This window comes from Vicugna pacos, unplaced genomic scaffold (assembly GCF_048564905.1).
Source record: "Vicugna pacos unplaced genomic scaffold, VicPac4 SAC-SAT, whole genome shotgun sequence".
Classification (NCBI taxonomy): Eukaryota; Metazoa; Chordata; class Mammalia; order Artiodactyla; family Camelidae; genus Vicugna; species Vicugna pacos.
Window position 1 is genome coordinate 14,469,809 of NW_027328721.1, and position 22,096 is coordinate 14,491,904.

Here is a 22,096-nt window from a genome sequence, read left to right on the forward strand (position 1 = left end):
TGAACATGCACATGACAGATATTTCAACCACCAAACAAGTTACTTATGCCCTTTGAAATATTTCCCTGGACTTCGTTGCTTCTCCTATCACCACTTTCATGAATCACACTTTGATCCCAGAAAAACCCTCTTGGAGCGAATTCTACCCTAAAGATATGTAATTTGAATAGATTCCTTCAAAATGATATTCCGCGTTCCGTACATGCTACATGCATGACGGATACGAAAAACATGCATTCCTGATTTGAGAGCATGTGGATTACTGCTCTTTCATCCTCTATAAAAACAATATTTTCATCTAGACACGTGTACCCATTTTCACAGCCTTTTCCAAACACCAGTTTAGAACTCGTGCATTTTTCTCAGAAAAATACTTCTGCAGCGATTTCCACCAAACAGATATGTAATTTACATGAATTCCATCAACATGGCACCGGGTTCCGTACATGCTACATGCATGACGGATTCGGCAAACATGTGTTTCTGAGATCTCAGCATGTGGATTACTGACCTTTCATTCACCAAACAAGGCATAAATACACTTAGAAATATTTACTCAGACTTCATAGATTTTTTTAAGTCACCAGGTACTAAAATCAGACATTTGGCACTAGAAAAGCCTCTTTGAGCGAATTCTCACCAATACACATGTAATTTACATTGTTTACATAACCATTGCAGTCCGTATTCCGAACATGTTTCATGCATCACAGATTCCTCAAACATGCATTTCTGAGCTGTGAACATGCGTATAACAGATGTTTCAACCACCAAAAAAGTTACCTATGCACTTTGAAATGTTTCCTTAGACTTCGTTGCTTCTTCATTTCACCAGTTTCAAGAATCACACTTTGATCCCAGAAAAACCCTCTTGGAGCGAATTCTACCCTAGAGATATGTAATTTGAATAGATTCCATCTAAATGATATTCAGTGTTCCGTACATGCTACATGCATGACGGATTTGACAAACATGCATTCCTGAGTTGAAAGCATGTGGATTACTGACCTTTCATCCACCAAACAAGGCATATATACACTTTGAAATATTTACTCTGACTTCATAGGTTTTTTGTATCACTAGGTTCTAAAATCGGACATTTGGCACTAGCAAACACTCTTTGAGCGAATTCTCACCAATACACATTTAATTTACATTGTTTACATAACCATGGCATTCCGTATTCCGAACATGTTTCATGCAATACCGATTCCTCAAACATGCATTTCTGAGTTGTGAATATGCTCATGACAGATGTTTCAATCATTACAATTTATAATGCACTTAAATATATATACTTTGTCTTTGTAGCTTCTTCCTATAACCAGGATCAAGAATCACACTTTGAAACCAGAAACACCCTCTTGGAGCGAATTCTACCCTAGAGATATGTAATTTAAATAGATTCTATCTACATGAATTCCGTGTTCCGTACATGCTACATGCAAGAACGATTCGAAAAACATGCATTCCTGAGATGAGTGCATGTGGATTACTGATGTTTCATCCTCTATAAATGGAAAATTTTCTTCAAGAAAGTGTACAGATTTTCAAAAGGTTTCCCTAACACCCGTTTTGAATTCGTGCATTTTTCACAGAAAAATAATTCTGGAGCGATTTCCACCTAACAGATATGTAATTTAAATGCATTCCATCAACAGGGCATTCCGGATTCCGTAAATGCTACACGCAAGACGGATTCGGCAAACATGCGTTTCTGAGTTGTGAGCATGTGGATTAGTGAACTTTCATCCACCAAACAAGGCATATATACACTTTGAAGTATTTACTCTGACTTCATAAGTTTTTTGTATCACCAGGTTCTAAAATCGGACATTTGGCAGAAGAAAACACTCTTTGAGCGAATTCTCACCAATACACATATAATTTACATTGTTTACATAACCATGGCATTCCGTATTCCGAACATGATTCATGCATCACGAATTCCTCAAATTGCATTTCTGAGCTGTGAACATGCACATGACAGATATTTCAACCACCAAAAAGTTACTTATGCCGTTTGAAATATTTCCTTGGACTTCGTTGCTTCTCCTATCACCACTTTCAAGAATCACAATTTGATCCCAGAAATACCCTCTTGGAGCGAATTCTACCATAGAGATATGTAATTTGAATAGATTCCTTCAACATGATATTCCGTGTTCCGTACATGTTACATGCATGACGGATTCGACAAACATGCATTCCTGAGTTGAGGACATGTGGATTACTGATTTTTCATCCTCTATAAAAGGAATAATTTCATATAGACTTGTGTACACATTTTCACAAGCTTTCCCTAACACCAGTTTTGAATTCATGCATTTTTCACCGAAGAATACTTCTGGAGTGTATCCAACCTAATAGATATACAATTTACATGAATTCCATCAACATGGCATTCCGGGTTCCTTACATGATACATGCATGACGGATTCGGAAACATGAGTTTCTGAGTTGTGAGCATGTGAATTAGTGAACTTTCGTCCAACAAACAAGGCATATATACACTTTGAAATATTTACTATGACTTCATAGTTTTTATGTATCTCTAGGATCTAAAATCGGACATTTGGCACTAGTAAACACTCTTTGAGCGAATTCTCACCAATACACATGTAATTTACATTGTTTACATAACCATGGCATTCCGTACTCCGAACATGTTTCATGCATCTCTGATTCCTCAAACATGCATTTCTGAGTTGTGAACATGCGCATGACAGATGTTCCAACCACCAAAAAATTTACCTATGCACCTTGAAATATTTACTTAGACTTCGTTGCTTCTTCCTTTCACCAGTTTCAAGAATCACACTTTGATCCCAGAAAAACCCTCTTGGAGCGAATTCTACCCTAGAGATATGTAATTTGAATAGATTCCACCTAAATGATATTCCGTGTTCCGTACATGCTACATGCATGACGGATTCGACAAACATGCATTCCTGATTTGAGAGCATGTGGATTACTGCTCTTTCATCCTCTATAAAAACAATATTTTCATCTAGACACGTGTACCCATTTTCACAGCCTTTTCCTAACACCAGTTTCGAACTCGTGCATTTTTCTCAGAAAAATACTTCTGCAGCGATTTCCACCAAACAGATATGTAATTTACATGAATTCCATCAACATGGCATTCCGGGTTCCGTACATGCTACATGCATGACGGATTCGGCAAACATGTGTTTCTGAGATCTCAGCATGTGGATTACTGACCTTTCATCCAACAAACAAGACATATATACACTTAGAAATATTTACTCTGACTGCATAGGTTTTTTCTGTCACCAGGTACTAAAATCGGACATTTGGCACTAGAAAAGCCTCTTTGAGCGTATTCTCACCAATACACATGTAATTCACATTGTTTACATAACCATGGCATTCCATATTCCGAACATGTTTCATGCAATACCGATTCCTCAAACATGCATTTCTGAGTTGTGAATATGCTCATGACTGATGTTTCTATCATTACAAGTTACCTATGCACTTAAATATATATACATTGTCTTCGTAGTTTCTTCATATCACCAGGTTCAAGAATCACACTTTGATCCCAGAAAAACCCTCTTGAGGGAATAATACCTTAGAGATATGTAATTTGAATAGATTCTATCTACATGATATTCCGTGTTCCGTACATGCTACATGCATGACGGATTCGAAAAACATGCATTCCTGAGATGAGTGCATGTGGATTACTGATGTTTCATCCTCTATAAATGGAAAATTTTCTTCTAGAGACGTGTAAATATTTTCACAAGCTTTATCTAACACCAGTTTAGAATTCGTGCATTTTTCACAGAAAAATACTTCTGGAGCGATTTCCAACTAACAGATATGTAATTTAAATGCATTCCATCAACAGGGCATTCCGGATTCCGTAAATGCTACACGCATGACGGATTCGGCAAACATGCGTTTCTGAGTTGTGAGCATGTGGATTAGTGAACTTTCATCCACCAAACAAGGCATATATACACTTTGAAATACTTACTCTGAATTCATAAGTTTTTTGTATCACCAGGTTCTAAAATCGGACATTTGGCAGTAGAAAACACTCTTTGAGCGAATTCTCACCAATACACATGTAATTTACATTGTTTACATAACCATGGCATTCCGTATTCCGAACATGATTCATGCATCACGAATTCCTCAAATTGCATTTCTGAGCTGTGAACATGCACATGACAGATATTTCAACCACCAAACAAGTTACTTATGCCCTTTGAAATATTTCCCTGGACTTCGTTGCTTCTCCTATCACCACTTTCATGAATCACACTTTGATCCCAGAAAAACCCTCTTGGAGCGAATTCTACCCTAAAGATATGTAATTTGAATAGATTCCTTCAAAATGATATTCCGTGTTCCGTACATGCTACATGCATGACGGATACGAAAAACATGCATTCCTGATTTGAGAGCATGTGGATTACTGCTCTTTCATCCTCTATAAAAACAATATTTTCATCTAGACACGTGTACCCATTTTCACAGCCTTTTCCAAACACCAGTTTAGAACTCGTGCATTTTTCTCAGAAAAATACTTCTGCAGCGATTTCCACCAAACAGATATGTAATTTACATGAATTCCATCAACATGGCACCGGGTTCCGTACATGCTACATGCATGACGGATTCGGCAAACATGTGTTTCTGAGATCTCAGCATGTGGATTACTGACCTTTCATTCACCAAACAAGGCATAAATACACTTAGAAATATTTACTCAGACTTCATAGATTTTTTTAAGTCACCAGGTACTAAAATCAGACATTTGGCACTAGAAAAGCCTCTTTGAGCGAATTCTCACCAATACACATGTAATTTACATTGTTTACATAACCATTGCAGTCCGTATTCCGAACATGTTTCATGCATCACAGATTCCTCAAACATGCATTTCTGAGCTGTGAACATGCATATAACAGATGTTTCAACCACCAAAAAAGTTACCTATGCACTTTGAAATGTTTCCTTAGACTTCGTTGCTTCTTCATTTCACCAGTTTCAAGAATCACACTTTGATCCCAGAAAAACCCTCTTGGAGCGAATTCTACCCTAGAGATATGTAATTTGAATAGATTCCATCTAAATGATATTCAGTGTTCCGTACATGCTACATGCATGACGGATTTGACAAACATGCATTCCTGAGTTGAAAGCATGTGGATTACTGACCTTTCATCCACCAAACAAGGCATATATACACTTTGAAATATTTACTCTGACTTCATAGGTTTTTTGTATCACTAGGTTCTAAAATCGGACATTTGGCACTAGCAAACACTCTTTGAGCGAATTCTCACCAATACACATTTAATTTACATTGTTTACATAACCATGGCATTCCGTATTCCGAACATGTTTCATGCAATACCGATTCCTCAAACATGCATTTCTGAGTTGTGAATATGCTCATGACAGATGTTTCAATCATTACAATTTACTATGCACTTAAATATATATACTTTGTCTTTGTAGCTTCTTCCTATTACCAGGATCAAGAATCACACTTTGATACCAGAAACACCCTCTTGGAGCGAATTCTACCCTAGAGATATGTAATTTGAATAGATTCTATCTACATGAATTCCGTGTTCCGTACATGCTACATGCAAGAACGATTCGAAAAACATGCATTCCTGAGATGAGTGCATGTGGATTACTGATGTTTCATCCTCTATAAATGGAAAATTTTCTTCAAGAAAGTGTACAGATTTTCAAAAGCTTTCCCTAACACCAGTTTTGAATTCATGCATTTTTCACCGAAGTATACTTCTGGAGTGTATGCAACCTAATAGATATACAATTTACATGAATTCCATCAACATGGCATTCCGGGTTCCGTACATGATACATGCATGACGGATTCGAGAAACATGAGTTTCTGAGTTGTGAGCATGTGATTTAGTGAACTTTCATCCAACAAACAAGGCATATATACACTTTGAAATATTTACTATGACTTCATAGTCTTTATGTATCTCTAGGTTCTAAAATCGGACATTTGGCACTAGCAAACACTCTTTGAGCGAATTCTCACCAATACACATGTAATTTACATTGTTTACATAACCATGGCATTCCGTACTCCGAACATGTTTCATGCATCTCTGATTCCTCAAACATGCATTTCTGAGCTGTGAACATGCACGTGACAGATATTTCAACCTCCAAAAAAGTTACTTATGCCCTTTGAAATAATTCCCTGGACTTCGTTGCTTCTCCTATCACCACTTTCAAGAATCACATTTTGATCCCAGAAAAACCCTCTTGGAGCGAATTCTACCCTAGAGATATGTAATTTGAATAGATTCCTTCAACATGATATTCCGTGTTCCGTACATGTTACATGCATGACGGATTCGACAAATATGCATTCCAGAGTTGAGAGCATGTGGATTACTGATTTTTCATCCTCTATAAAAGGAATAATTTCATATAGACTCGTGTACACATTTTCACAAGCTTTCCCTAACACAAGTTTTGAATTCTTGCTTTTTTCACAGAAGAATACTTCTGGAGTGTATTCAACCTAATAGATATATAATTTACATGAATTCCATCAACATGGCATTCCGGGTTCCGTACATGATACATGAATTACGGATTCGAGAAACATGAGTTTCTGAGTTGTGAGCATGTGGATTAGTGAACTTTCATCCACCAAACAAGGCATATATACACTTTGAAATATTTACTATGACTTCATAGGATTTTTGTATCACTAGGTTTTAAAATCGGACATTTGGCACTACAAAACACTCTTTGAGCGAATTCTCACCAATACACATGTAATTCACATTGTTTACATAACCATGACGTTCCGAATTCCGAACATGTTTCATGAATCACGGATTCCTCAAACATGCATTTCTGAGCTGTGAACATTCGCATGACAGATGTTTCAAACACCAAAAAAGTTACCTATGCACTTTGAAATATTAGTTACACTTCGTTGCTTCTTCCTTTCACCAGTATCAAGAATCACACTTTGATCCCAGAAAAACCCTCTTGGAGCGAATTCTACCCTAGAGATATGTAATTTGAATACATTCCATCTAAATGATATTCAGTGTTCCGTACATGCTACATGCATTACGAATTTGACAAACATGCATTCCTGAGTTGAAAGCATGTGGATTACAGATCTTTCATCCTCTATAAAAACAATATTTTCATCTAGACACGTGTACACATTTTCACAATCTTTTCCTAAAACCAGATTCGAACTCATGCATTTTTCTCAGAAAAATACTTCTGGAGCGATTTCCACCAAACAGATATGTAATTTACATGAATTCCATCAACATGGTATTCCGGGTTCGGTACATGCTACATGTATGACGGATTCGGCAAACATGTGTTTCTGAGATCTCAGCATGTGGATTACTGACCTTTCATTCACCAAACAAGGCATACATACACTTAGAAATATTCACTCAGACTTCATAGATTTTTTTAAGTCACCAGGTACTAAAATCAGACATTGGGCACTAGAAAAGCCTCTTTGAGCGAATTCTCACCAATACACATATAATTTACATTGTTTACATAACCATTGCAGTCCGTATTCCGAACATGTTTCATGCATCACAGATTCCTCAAACATGCATTTCTGAGTTGTGAACATGCGTATAACAGATGTTTCAACCACCAAAAAAGTTACCTATGCACTTTGAAATGTTTCCTTAGACTTCGTTGCTTCTTCACATCACCAGTTTCAAGAATCACACTTTGATCCCAGAAAAACCCTCTTGGAGCGAATTCTACCCTAGAGATATGTCATTTGAATAGATTCCATCTAAATGATATTCAGTGTTCCGTACATGCTACATGCATGACGGATTTGACAAACATGCATTCCTGAGTTGAAAGCATGTGGATTACTGACCTTTCATCCACCAAACAAGGCATATATACACTTTGAAATATTTACTCTGACTTCATAGGTTTTTTGTATCACTAGGTTCTAAAATCGGACATTTGGCACTAGCAAACACTCTTTGAGCGAATTCTCACCAATACACATTTAATTTACATTGTTTACATAACCATGGCATTCCGTATTCCGAACATGTTTCATGCAATACCGATTCCTCAAACATGCATTTCTGAGTTGTGAATATGCTCATGACAGATGTTTCAATCATTACAATTTACTACGCACTTAAATATATATACTTTGTCTTTGTAGCTTCTTCCTATTACCAGGATCAAGAATCACACTTTGATACCAGAAACACCCTCTTGGAGCGAATTCTACCCTAGAGATATGTAATTTGAATAGATTCTATCTACATGAATTCCGTGTTCCGTACATGCTACATGCAAGAACGATTCGAAAAACATGCATTCCTGAGATGAGTGCATGTGGATTACTGATGTTTCATCCTCTATAAATGGAAAATTTTCTTCAAGAAAGTGTACAGATTTTCAAAAGCTTTCCCTAACACCAGTTTTGAATTAGTGCATTTTTCACAGAAAAATAATTCTGGAGCGATTTCCACCTAACAGATATGTAATTTAAATGCATTCCATCAACAGGGCCTTCCGGATTCCGTAAATGCTACACGCATGACGGATTCGGCAAACATGCGTTTCTGAGTTGTGAGCATGTGGATTAGTGAACTTTCATCCACCAAACAAGGCATATATACACTTTGAAATACTTACTCTGAATTCATAAGTGTTTTGTATCACCAGGTTCTAAAATCGGACATTTGGCAGTAGAAAACACTCTTTGAGCGAATTCTCACCAATACACATGTAATTTACATTGTTTACATAACCATGGCATTCCGTATTCCGAACATGATTCATGCATCACGAATTCCTCAAATTGCATTTCTGAGCTGTGAACATGCACATGACAGATATTTCAACCACCAAACAAGTTACTTATGCCCTTTGAAATATTTCCCTGGACTTCGTTGCTTCTCCTATCACCACTTTCATGAATCACACTTTGATCCCAGAAAAACCCTCTTGGAGCGAATTCTACCCTAAAGATATGTAATTTGAATAGATTCCTTCAAAATGATATTCCGTGTTCCGTACATGCTACATGCATGACGGATAAGAAAAACATGCATTCCTGATTTGAGAGCATGTGGATTACTGCTCTTTCATCCTCTATAAAAACAATATTTTCATCTAGACACGTGTACCCATTTTCACAGCCTTTTCCTAACACCAGTTTCGAACTCGTGCATTTTTCTCAGAAAAATACTTCTGCAGCGATTTCCACCAAACAGATATGTAATTTACATGAATTCCATCAACATGGCATTCCGGGTTCCGTACATGCTACATGCATGACGGATTCGGCAAACATGTGTTTCTGAGATCTCAGCATGTGGATTACTGACCTTTCATCCAACAAACAAGACATATATACACTTAGAAATATTTACTCTGACTGCATAGGTTTTTTCTGTCACCAGGTACTAAAATCGGACATTTGGCACTAGAAAAGCCTCTTTGAGCGTATTCTCACCAATACACATGTAATTCACATTGTTTACATAACCATGGCATTCCATATTCCGAACATGTTTCATGCAATACCGATTCCTCAAACATGCATTTCTGAGTTGTGAATATGCTCATGACTGATGTTTCTATCATTACAAATTACCTATGCACTTAAATATATATACATTGAATTCGTAGTTTCTTCATATCACCAGGTTCAAGAATCACACTTTGATCCCAGAAAAACCCTCTTGAGGGAATAATACCTTAGAGATATGTAATTTGAACAGATTCTATCTACATGAAATTCCGTGTTCCGTACATGCTACATGCATGACGGATTCGAAAAACATGCATTCCTGAGATGAGTGCATGTGGATTACTGATGTTTCATCCTCTATAAATGGAAAATTTTCTTCTAGAGATGTGTAAATATTTTCACAAGCTTTATCTAACACCAGTTTAGAATTCATGCATTTTTCACAGAAAAATACTTCTGGAGCGATTTCCACCTAACAGATATGTAATTTAAATGCATTCCATCAACAGGGCATTCCGGATTCCGTAAATGCTACACGCATGACGGATTCGGCAAACATGTGTTTCTGAGTTGTGAGCATGTGGTTTAGTGAACTTTCATCCACCAAACAAGGCATATATACACTTTGAAATACTTACTCTGAATTCATAAGTTTTTTGTATCACCAGGTTCTAAAATCGGACATTTGGCAGTAGAAAACACTCTTTGAGCGAATTCTCACCAATACACATGTAATTTACATTGTTTACATAATCATGGCATTCCGTATTCCGAACATGATTCATGCATCACGAATTCCTCAAATTGCATTTCTGAGCTGTGAACATGCACATGACAGATATTTCAACCACCAAACAAGTTACTTATGCCCTTTTATATATTTCCCTGGACTTCGTTGCTTCTCATATCACCACTTTCAAGAATCACACTTTGATCCCAGAAAAACCCTCTTGGAGCGAATTCTACCCTAGAGATATGTAATTTGAATAGATTCCATCTAAATGATATTCAGTGTTCCGTACATGCTACATGCATGACGGATTTGACAAACATGCATTCCTGAGTTGAAAGCATGTGGATTACTGACCTTTCATCCACCAAACAAGGCATATATACACTTTGAAATATTTACTCTGACTTCATAGGTTTTTTGTATCACTAGGTTCTAAAATCGGACATTTGGCACTAGCAAACACTCTTTGAGCGAATTCTCACCAATACACATTTAATTTACGTTGTTTACATAACCATGGCATTCCGTATTCCGAACATGTTTCATGCAATACCGATTCCTCAAACATGCATTTCTGAGTTGTGAATATGCTCATGACAGATGTTTCAATCATTACAATTTACTACGCACTTAAATATATATACTTTGTCTTTGTAGCTTCTTCCTATTACCAGGATCAAGAATCACACTTTGATACCAGAAACACCCTCTTGGAGCGAATTCTACCCTAGAGATATGTAATTTGAAAAGTTTCTATCTACATGAATTCCGTGTTCCGTACATGCTACATGCAAGAACGATTCGAAAAACATGCATTCCTGAGATAAGTGCATGTGGATTACTGATGTTTCATCCTCTATAATTGGAAAATTTTCTTCAAGAAAGTGTACAGATTTTCAAAAGCTTTCCCTAACACCAGTTTTGAATTCGTGCATTTTTCACAGAAAAATAATTCTGGAGCGATTTCCACCTAACAGATATGTAATTTAAATGCATTCCATCAACAGGGCATTCCGGATTCCGTAAATGCTACACGCAAGACGGATTCGGCAAACATGCGTTTCTGAGTTGTGAGCATGTGGATTAGTGAACTTTCATCCACCAAACAAGGCATATAAACACTTTGAAATATTTACTCTGACTTCATAAGTTTTTTGTATCACCAGGTTCTAAAATCGGACATTTGGCACTACAAAACACTCTTTGAGCGAATTCTCACCAATACACTTGAAATTTACATTGTTTACATAACCATGGCATTCCGTATTCGGAACATGTTTCATGCATCATGGACTCCTCAAACATGCATTCCTGAGCTGTGAACATGCGCATGACACATGTTTCAACCACCAAAAAAGTTACCTATGCACTTTGAAATATTTACTTAGACTTCATTGCTTCTTCCTTTCACCAGTTTCAAGAATCACACTTTGATCCCAGAAAAACCCTCTTGGAGCGAATTCTACCCTAGAGATATGTAATTTGAATAGATTCCTTCAACATGATATTCCGTGTTCCGTACATGTTACATGCATGACGGATTCGACAAACATCCATTCCTGAGTTGAGAGCATGTGGATTACTGATTTTTCATCCTCTATAAAAGGAATAATTTCATATAGATTCGTGTACACATTTTCACAAGCTTTCCCTAACACCAGTTTTGAATTCATGCATTTTTCACCGAAGAATACTTCTGGAGTGTATTCAACCTAATAGATATATAATTTACATGAATTCCATCATCATGGCATTCCGGGTTCCGTACATGATACATGCATGACGGATTCGAGAAACATGTGTTTCTGAGTTGTGAGCATGTGGATTAGTGAACTTTCATCCACCAAACAAGGCATATATACACTTTGAAATATTTACTCTGACTTCATAGGTTTTTTGTATCACTAGGTTCTAAAATCGGACATTTGGCACTACAAAACACTCTTTGAGCGAATTCTCACCAATACACATGTAATTTACATTGTTTACATAATCATGGCATTCCGTACTCCGAACATGTTTCATGCAATACCGATTCCTCAAACATGCATTTCTGAGTTGTGAATATGCTCATGACTGATGTTTCTATCATTACAAGTTACCTATGCACTTAAATATATATACATTGTCTTCGTAGCTTCTTCATATCACCAGGTTCAAAAATCACACTTTGATCCCAGAAAAACCCTCTTGAGGGAATAATACCTTAGAGATATGTAATTTGAATAGATTCTATCTACATGATATTCCATGTTCCGTACATGCTACATGCATGACAGATTCGAAAAACATGCATTCCTGAGATGAGTGCATGTGGAATACTGATGTTTCATCCTCTATAAATGGAAAATTTTCTTCTAGAGACGTTTAAATATTTTCACAAGCTTTATCTAACACCAGTTTAGAATTCGTGCATTTTTCACACAAAAATACTTCTGGAGCGATTTCCACCTAACAGATATGTAATTTAAATGCATTCCATCAACAGGGCATTCCGGATTCCGTAAATGCTACACGCATGACGGATTCGGCAAACATGCGTTTCTGAGTTGTGAGCATGTGGATTAGTGAACTTTCATCCAACAAACAAGGCATATATACACTTTGAAATACTTACTCTGAATTCATAAGTTTTTTGTATCACCAGGTTCTAAAATCGGACATTTGGCAGTAGAAAACACTCTTTGAGCGAATTCTCACCAATACACATGTAATTTACATTGTTTACATAACCATGGCATTCCGTATCCCGAACATGATTCATCCATCACGGATTCCTCAAATTGCATTTCTGAGCTGTGAACATGCACATGACAGATATTTCAACCACCAAACAATTTACTTATGCCCTTTGAAATAATTCCCTGGACTTCGTTGCTTCTCCTATCACCACTTTCAAGAATCACACTTTGATCCCAGAAAAACCCTCTTGGAGCGAATTCTACCCTAGAGATATGTAATTTGAATAGATTCCTTCAACATGATATTCCGTGTTCCGTACATGTTACATGCATGACGGATTCGACAAATATGCATTCCAGAGTTGAGAGCATGTGGATTACTGATTTTTCATCCTCTATAAAAGGAATAATTTCATATAGACACGTGTACACATTTTCACAAGCTTTCCCTAACACAAGTTTCGAATTCTTGCTTTTTTCACAGAAGAATACTTCTGGAGTGTATTCAACCTAATAGATATATAATTTACATGAATTCCATCAACATGGCATTCCGGGTTCCGTACATGAGAGATGAATTACGGATTCGAGAAACATGAGTTTCTGAGTTGTGAGCATGTGGATTAGTGAACTTTCATCCACCAAAGAAGGCATATATTACCCTTTGAAATATTTACTCTGACTTCATAAGTTTTTTGTATCACCAGGTTCTAAAATCGGACATTAGGCAGTAGAAAACACTCTTTGAGCGAATTCTCACCAATACACATGTAATTTACATTGTTTACATAACCATGTCATTCCGAATTCCAAACATGTTTCATGAATCACGGATTTCTCAAACATGCATTTCTGAGCTGTGAACATGCGCATGACAGATGTTACAAACACCAAAAAAGTTACCTATTCACTTTGAAATATTTACTTAGAGTTCGTTGCTTCTTCCTTTTACCAGTATCAAGAATCACACTTTGATCCCAGAAAAACCCTCTTGGAGCGAATTCTACCCTAGAGATATGTAATTTGAATACATTCCATCTAAATGATATTCAGTGTTCCGTACATGCTACATGAATTACGAATTTGACAAACATGCATTCATGAGTTGAGAGCATGTGGATTACTGATCTTTCATCCTCTATAAAAACAATATTTTCATCTAGACACGTGTACACATTTTCACAATCTTTTCCTAAAACCAGATTCGAACTCATGCATTTTTCTCAGAAAAATACTTCTGGAGTGATTTCCACCAAACAGATATGTAATTTACATGAATTCCATCAACATGGTATTCCGGGTTCCGTACATGCTACATGCATGACGGATTCGAAAAACATGCATTCTTGAGTTGAGAGCATGTGGATTACTGATGTTTCATCCTCTATAAAAGAAAAATTTTCTTCTAGACACGTGTACAGATTTTCACAAGCTTTATCTAACACCAGTTTAGAATTCGTGCATTTTTCACACAAAAATACTTCTGGAGCGATTTCCACCTAACAGATATGTAATTCAAATGCATTCCATCAACAGGGCATTCTGGATTCCGTAAATGCTACACGCATGACGGATTCGGCAAACATGCGTTTCTGAGTTGTGAGCATGTGGATTAGTGAACTTTCATCCACCAAACAAGGTATATATACAGTTTTAAATATTTATTGTGACTTCATAAGTTTTTGTATCACCAGGTTCTAAAATCGGACATTTGGCACTAGAAAACACTCTTTGAGCGAATTCTCACCAATACACATGTAATTTACATTGTTTACATAACCATGGCATTCCATATTCCGAACATGATTCATGCAATGCCGATTCCTCAAACATGCATTTCTGAGTTGTGAATATGCTCATGACAGATGTTTCAATCATTACAAGTTACCTATGCACTTAAATATATATACTTTGTATTCGTAGTTTCTTCATATCACCAGGTTCAAGAATCACAATTTGATCCCAGAAAAACCCTCTTGGAGCGAATGCTACCTTAGAGATATGTAATTTGAATAGATACTATCTACATGATATTCCGTGTTCCGTACATGTTATATGCATGACGGATTCGACAAACATGCATTCCTGAGTTGAGAGCATGTGGATTACTGATCTTTCATCCTCTATAAAAGGAAAATTTTCATCTAGACACGTGTACCCATTTTCACAATCTTTTCCTAACACCAGGTTTGAACTCGTGCATTTTTCTCAGAAAAATACTTCTGGGGCGATTTCCACCAAACAGATATTTAATTTACATGAATTCCATCAACATGGCATTCCGGGTTCCGTACATGCTACATGCATGACGGATTCGGCAAACATGAGTTTCTGAGATCTCAGCATGTGGATTACTGACCTTTCATCCACCAAACAAGGCATATATGCACTTAGAAATATTTACTCAGACTTCAAAGATTTTTTTATGTCACCAGGTACTAAAACCAGACATTTGGCACTAGAAAAGCCTCTTTCAGCGAATTCTCACCAATACACATGTAATTTACAATGTTTACACAACCATGGCATTCCGTACTACGAACATGTTTCATGCATCTCTGATTCCTCAAACATGCATTTCTGAGCTGTGAACATGCGTATGTCAGATGTATCAACTACCAAAAAAGTTACTTATGCACTTTGAAATGTTTACTTAGACTTCGTTGCTTCTTCCTTTCACCAGTTTCAAGAATCACACTTTGATCCCAGAAAAACCCTCTTGGAGCGAATTCTACCCTAGAGATATGTAATTTGAATAGATTCCATCTAAATGATATTCAGTGTTCCGTACATGCTACATGCATGACGGATTTGACAAACATGCATTCCTGAATTGAGAGCATGTGAATTACTGATCTTTCATCCTCTATAAATACAATAGTTTCATCTAGACACGTGTACCCATTTTTACAATCTTTTCCAAACACCAGTTTTGAACTCATGCATTTTTCTCAGAAAAATACTTCTGGAGCGATTTCCACCAAACAGATATGTAATTTACATGAATTCCATCAATATGGCTTTCCGGGTTCCGTACATGCTACATGCATGACGGATTCGGCAAACATGTGTTTCTGAGATCTCAGCATGTGGATTACTGACCTTTCATCCACCAAACAAGGCATATATACACTTTGAAATATTTACTCTGACTTCATAGGTTTTTTGTATCACTAGGTTCTAAAATCGGACATTTGGCACTAGCAAACACTCTTTGAGCGAATTCTCACCAATACACATTTAATTTACATTGTTTACATAACCATGGCATTCCATATTCCGAACATGTTTCGTGCAATACCGATTCCTCAAACATGCATTTCTGAGTTGTGAATATGCTCATGACAGATGTTTTAATCATTACAATTTACCTATGCACTTAAATATATATACTTTGTCTTTGAAGCTTCTTCCTATTACCAGGTTCAAGAATCAAACTTTGATACCAGAAACACCCTCTTGGAGCGAGTTCTACCCTAGAGATATGTAATTTGAATAGATTCTATCTACATGATATTCCGTGTCCGTACATGCTACATGCATGACGGATTCGAAAAACATGCATTCCTGAGTTGAGAGCATGTGGATTACTGATGTTTCATCCTCTATAAAAGGAAAATTTTCTTCTAGACACGTGTACAGATTTTCACAACCTTTATCTAACACCAGTTTAGAATTCGTGCATTTTTCACAGAAAAATACTTCTGGAGCGGTTTCCACCTAACAGATATGTAATTTAAATGCATTCCATCAACAGGGCATTCCGGATTCCGTAAATGCTACACGCATGACGGATTCGGCAAACATGCGTTTCTGAGTTGTGAGCAAGTGGATTGGTGAACTTTCATCCACCAAACAAGGTATATATACACTTTTAAATATTTACTCTGACTTCATAACTTTTTCTATCACCAGGTTCTAAAATCGGACATTTGGCACTAGAAAACACTCCTTGAGCGAATTCTCACCAATACACATGTAATTTACATTGTTTACATAACCATGGCATTCCATATTCCGAACATGTTTCATGCAATGCCGATTCCTCAAACATGCATTTCTGAGTTGTGAATATACTCATGACAGATGTTTCAATCATTACAAGTTACCTATGCACTTAAATATATATACATTTTATTCGTAGTTTCTTCATATCATCAGGTTCAAGAATCACACTTTGATCCCAGAAAAACCCTCTTGGAGCGAATGCTACCTTAGAGATATGTAATTTGAATAGATTCTATCTACATGATATTCCGTGTTCCGTACATGTTATATGCATGACGGATTCGACAAACATGCATTCCTGAGTTGAGAGCATGTGGATTATTGATCTTTCATCCTGTATAAAAGGAAAATTTTCATCTAGACACGTGTACCCATTTTCACAATCTTTCCCTAACACCAGTTTTGAAATCGTGCATTTTTCTCAGAAAAATACTTCTGGAGCGATTTCCACCAAACAGGTATGTAATTTTCATGAATTCCATCAACATTGCATTCCGGGTTCCGTACAAGCTACATGCATGATGGATTCGGCAAACATGTGTTTCTGAGATCTCAGCATGTGGATTACTGACCTTTCATCCACCAAACAAGGCATATATACACTTACAAAAATTTACTCTGACTTCATAGGTTTTTTCTGTCACCAGGTAATAAAATCGGACATTTGGCACTAGAAAAGCCTCTTTGAGCGAAATCTCACCAATACACATGTAATTTACATTGTTTACATAACCATGGCATTCCGTATTCCGAACATGTTTCATGCAATACCAATTCCTCAAACATGCATTTCTGAGTTGTGAATATGCTCATGACAGATGTTTAAATCATTACAAATTACCTATGCACTTAAATATATATATATTGTCTTTGAAGCTTCTTCCTATTACCAGGTTCAAGAATCACACTTTGATACCAGAAACACCCTCTTGGAGCGAATTCTACCCTAGAGATATGTAATTTGAATAGATTCTATCTACATGATATTCCGTGTTCCGTACATGCTACATGCAAGAACGATTCGAAAAACATGCATTCCTGAGATGAGTGCATGTGGATTACTGATGTTTCATCCTCTATAAAAGGAAAATTTCCTTCTAGACACTTGTACAGATTTTCAGAAGCTTTATCTAACACCAGTATAGGATTCGTGCATTTTTCACAGAAAAATACTTCTGGAGCGATTTCCACCTAACAGATATGTAATTTAAATGCATTCCATCAACAGGGCATTCCGGATTCCGTAAATGCTACACGCATGACGGATTCGGCAAACATGAGTTTCTGAGGTGTGAGCATGTGGATTAGTGAACTTTCATCCACCAAACAAGGCATATATACACTTTGAAATATTTACTGTGACTTCATAAGTTTTTTCTGTCACCAGGTACAAAAATCGGCATTTGGCAGTAGAAAACACTCTTTGAGAGAATTCTCACCAATACACATGAAATTTACATTGTTTACATAACCATGGCATTCCGTATTCGGAACATGTTTCATGCATCATGGACTCCTCAAACATGCATTCCTGAGCTGTGAACATGCGCATGACAGATGTTTCAACCACCAAAAAAGTTACCTATGCACTTTGAAATATTTACTTAGACTTCGTTGCTTCTTCCTTTCACCAGTTTCAAGAGTCACACTTTGATCCCAGAAAAACCCTCCTGGAGCGATTTCTACCCGAGAGATATGTAATTGGAATAGACTCCTTCAATATGATATTCCGTGTTCTGTACATGCTACATGCATGAAGGATTCGACAAACATGCATTCCTGAGTTGAGAGCATGTGGATTACTGATCTTTCATCCTCTATAAAAACAATATTTTCATCTAGACACGTGTACCCATTTTCACAGCCTTTTCCTAACACCAGTTTCGAACTCGTGCATTTTTCTCAGAAAAATACTTCTGGAGCGATTTCCACCAAACAGATATGTAATTTACATGAATTCCATCAACATGGCATTCCGGGTTCCGTACATGCTACATGCATGACGGATTCGGCAAACATGTGTTTCTGAGATCTCAGCATGTGGATTACTGACCTTTCATCCACCAAACAAGGCATATATACACTTAGATATATTTACTCTGACTTCATAGGTTTTTTCTGTCACCAGGTACTGAACTCGGACATTTGGCACTAGAAAAGCCTCTTTGAGCGAATTCTCACCAATACACATGTAATTCACATTGCTTACATAACCATGGCATTCCATATTCCGAACATGTTTCATGCAATACCGATTCCTCAATCATGCATTTCTGAGTTGTGTATATGCTCATGACTGATGTTTCAATCATTACAGTTTACACCTGCACTTAAATATATATACTTTGTCTTCTTAGCTTCTTCATATCACCAGGTTCAAGAATCACACTTTGATCCCAGATAAACCCTCTTGAGGGAATAATACCTTAGAGATATGTAATTTGAATAGATTCTATCTACATGGTATTCCGTGTTCTGTACATGCTACATGCATGACGGATTCGAAAAACATGCATTCCTGAGATGAGTGCATGCGGATTACTGATGTTTCATCCTCTATAAATGGAAAATCTTCTTCTAGACACGTGTAAGTATTTTCACAAGCTTTCCCTAACACCAGTTTTGAATTCGTGCATTTTTCACCGAAAAATACTTCTGGAGTGTATTCAACCTAATAGATATACAATTTACATGAATGCCATCAACATGGCATTCCGGGTTCCGTACATGATACATGCATGACGGATTCGAGAAACATGAGTTTCTGAGTTGTGAGCATGTGGATTAGTGAACTTTCATCCACCAAACAAGGCATATATACACTTTGAAATATTTACTATGACTTCATAGGTTTTTTGTAAATCTAGGTTCTAAAATCGGACATTTGGCAATAGAAAACACTCTTTGAGCAAATTCTCACCAATACACATGTAATTTACATTGTTTACATAACCATGGCATTCCGTACTCCGAACATGTTTCATGCATCTCTGATTCCTCAAACATGAACTTCTGAGCTGTGAACATGCACATGACAGATGTTTCAACCACCAAAAAATTTACCTATGCACCTTGAAATATTTAATTAGACTTCGTTGCTTCTTCCTTTCACCAGTTTCAAGAATCACACTTTGATCCCAGAAAAACCCTCTTGGAGCGAATTCTACCCTAGAGATATGTAATTTGAATAGATTCCATCTAAATGATATTCAGTGTTCCGTACATGCTATATGCATGACGGAATCGACAAACATGCATTCCTGATTTGAGAGCATGTGAATTACTGCTCTTTTATCCTCTATAAAAACAATATTTTCATCTTGACACGTGTACCCATTTTCACAGCCTTTTCCTAACACCAGTTTCGAACTCATGCATTTTTCTCAGAAAAATACTTCTGCAGCGATTTCCATCAAACAGATATGTAATTTACATGAATTCCATCAACATGGCATTCCGGGTTCCGTACATGCTACATGCATGACGGATTCGAGAAACATGTGTTTCTGAGATCTCAGCATGTGGATTACTGACCTTTCATCCACCAAACAAGGCATATATACACTTTGAAATATTTACTCTGACTGCATAGGTTTTTTCTGTCACCAGGTACTTAAATCGGACATTTGGCACTAGAAAAGCCTCTTTGAGCGTATTCTCACCAATACACATGTAATTCACATTGTTTACATAACCATGGCATTCCATATTCCGAACATGTTTCATGCAATACCGATTCCTCAAACATGCATTTCTGAGTTGTGAATATGCTCATGACTGATGTTTCTATCATTACAAGTTACCTATGCACTTAAATATATATACATTGTCTTCGTAGCTTCTTCATATCACCAGGTTCAAGAATCACACTTTGATCCCTGAAACACCCTCTTGGAGCGAATTCTACCCTAGAGATATATAATTTGAATAGATTCTATCTACATGATATTCCGTGTTCCGTACATGCTACATGCAAGAACGATTCGAAAAACATGCATTCCTGAGATGAGTGCATGTGGATTACTGATGTTTCATCCTCTATAAAAGGAAAATTTCCTTCTAGACACGTGTACAGATTTTCACAAGCTTTATCTAACACCAGTTTAGAATTCGTGCATTTTTCACAGAAAAATACTTCTGGAGCGATTTCCACCTAACAGATATGTAATTTAAATGCATTCCATCAACAGGGCATTCCGGATTCCGTAAATGCTACACACATGACGGATTCGGCAAACATGAGTTTCTGAGTTGTGAGCATGTGGATTAGTGAACTTTCATCCACCAAACAAGGCATATATACACATTGAAATATTTACTCTGACTTCATAAGTTTTTTCTGTCACCAGGTACAAAAATCGGACATTTGGCAGTAGAAAACACTCTTTGAGCGAATTCTCACCAATACACATGAAATTTACATTGTTTACATAAGCATGGCATTCCGTATTCTGAACATGTTTCATGCATCATGGACTCCTCAAACATGCATTCCTGAGCTGTGAACATGCGCATGACACATGTTTCAACCACCAAAAAGTTACCTATGCACTTTGAAATATTTACTTAGACTTCGTTGCTTCTTCCTTTCACCAGTTTCAAGAATCACACTTTGATCCCAGAAAAACCCTCCTGGAGCGATTTCTACCCGAGAGATATGTAATTGGAATAGACTCCTTCAATATGATATTCCGTGTTCCGTACATGCTACATGCATGACGGATTCGACAAACATGCATTCCTGAGTTGAGAGCATGTGGATTACTGATCTTTCATCCTCTATAAAAACAATATTTTCATCTAGACACGTGTACCCATTTTCACAGCCTTTTCCTAACACCAGTTTCGAACTCGTGCATTTTTCTCAGAAAAATACTTCTGGAGCGATTTCCACCAAACAGATATGTAATTTACATGAATTCCATCAACATGGCATTCCGGGTTCCGTACATGCTACATGCATGACGGATTCGGCAAACATGTGTTTCTGAGATCTCAGCATGTGGATTACTGACCTTTCATCCACCAAACAAGGCATATATACACTTTGAAATATTTACTCTGACTTCATAAGTTTTTTGTATCACCAGGTTCTAAAATCGGACATTTGGCACTACAAAACACTCTTTGAGCGAA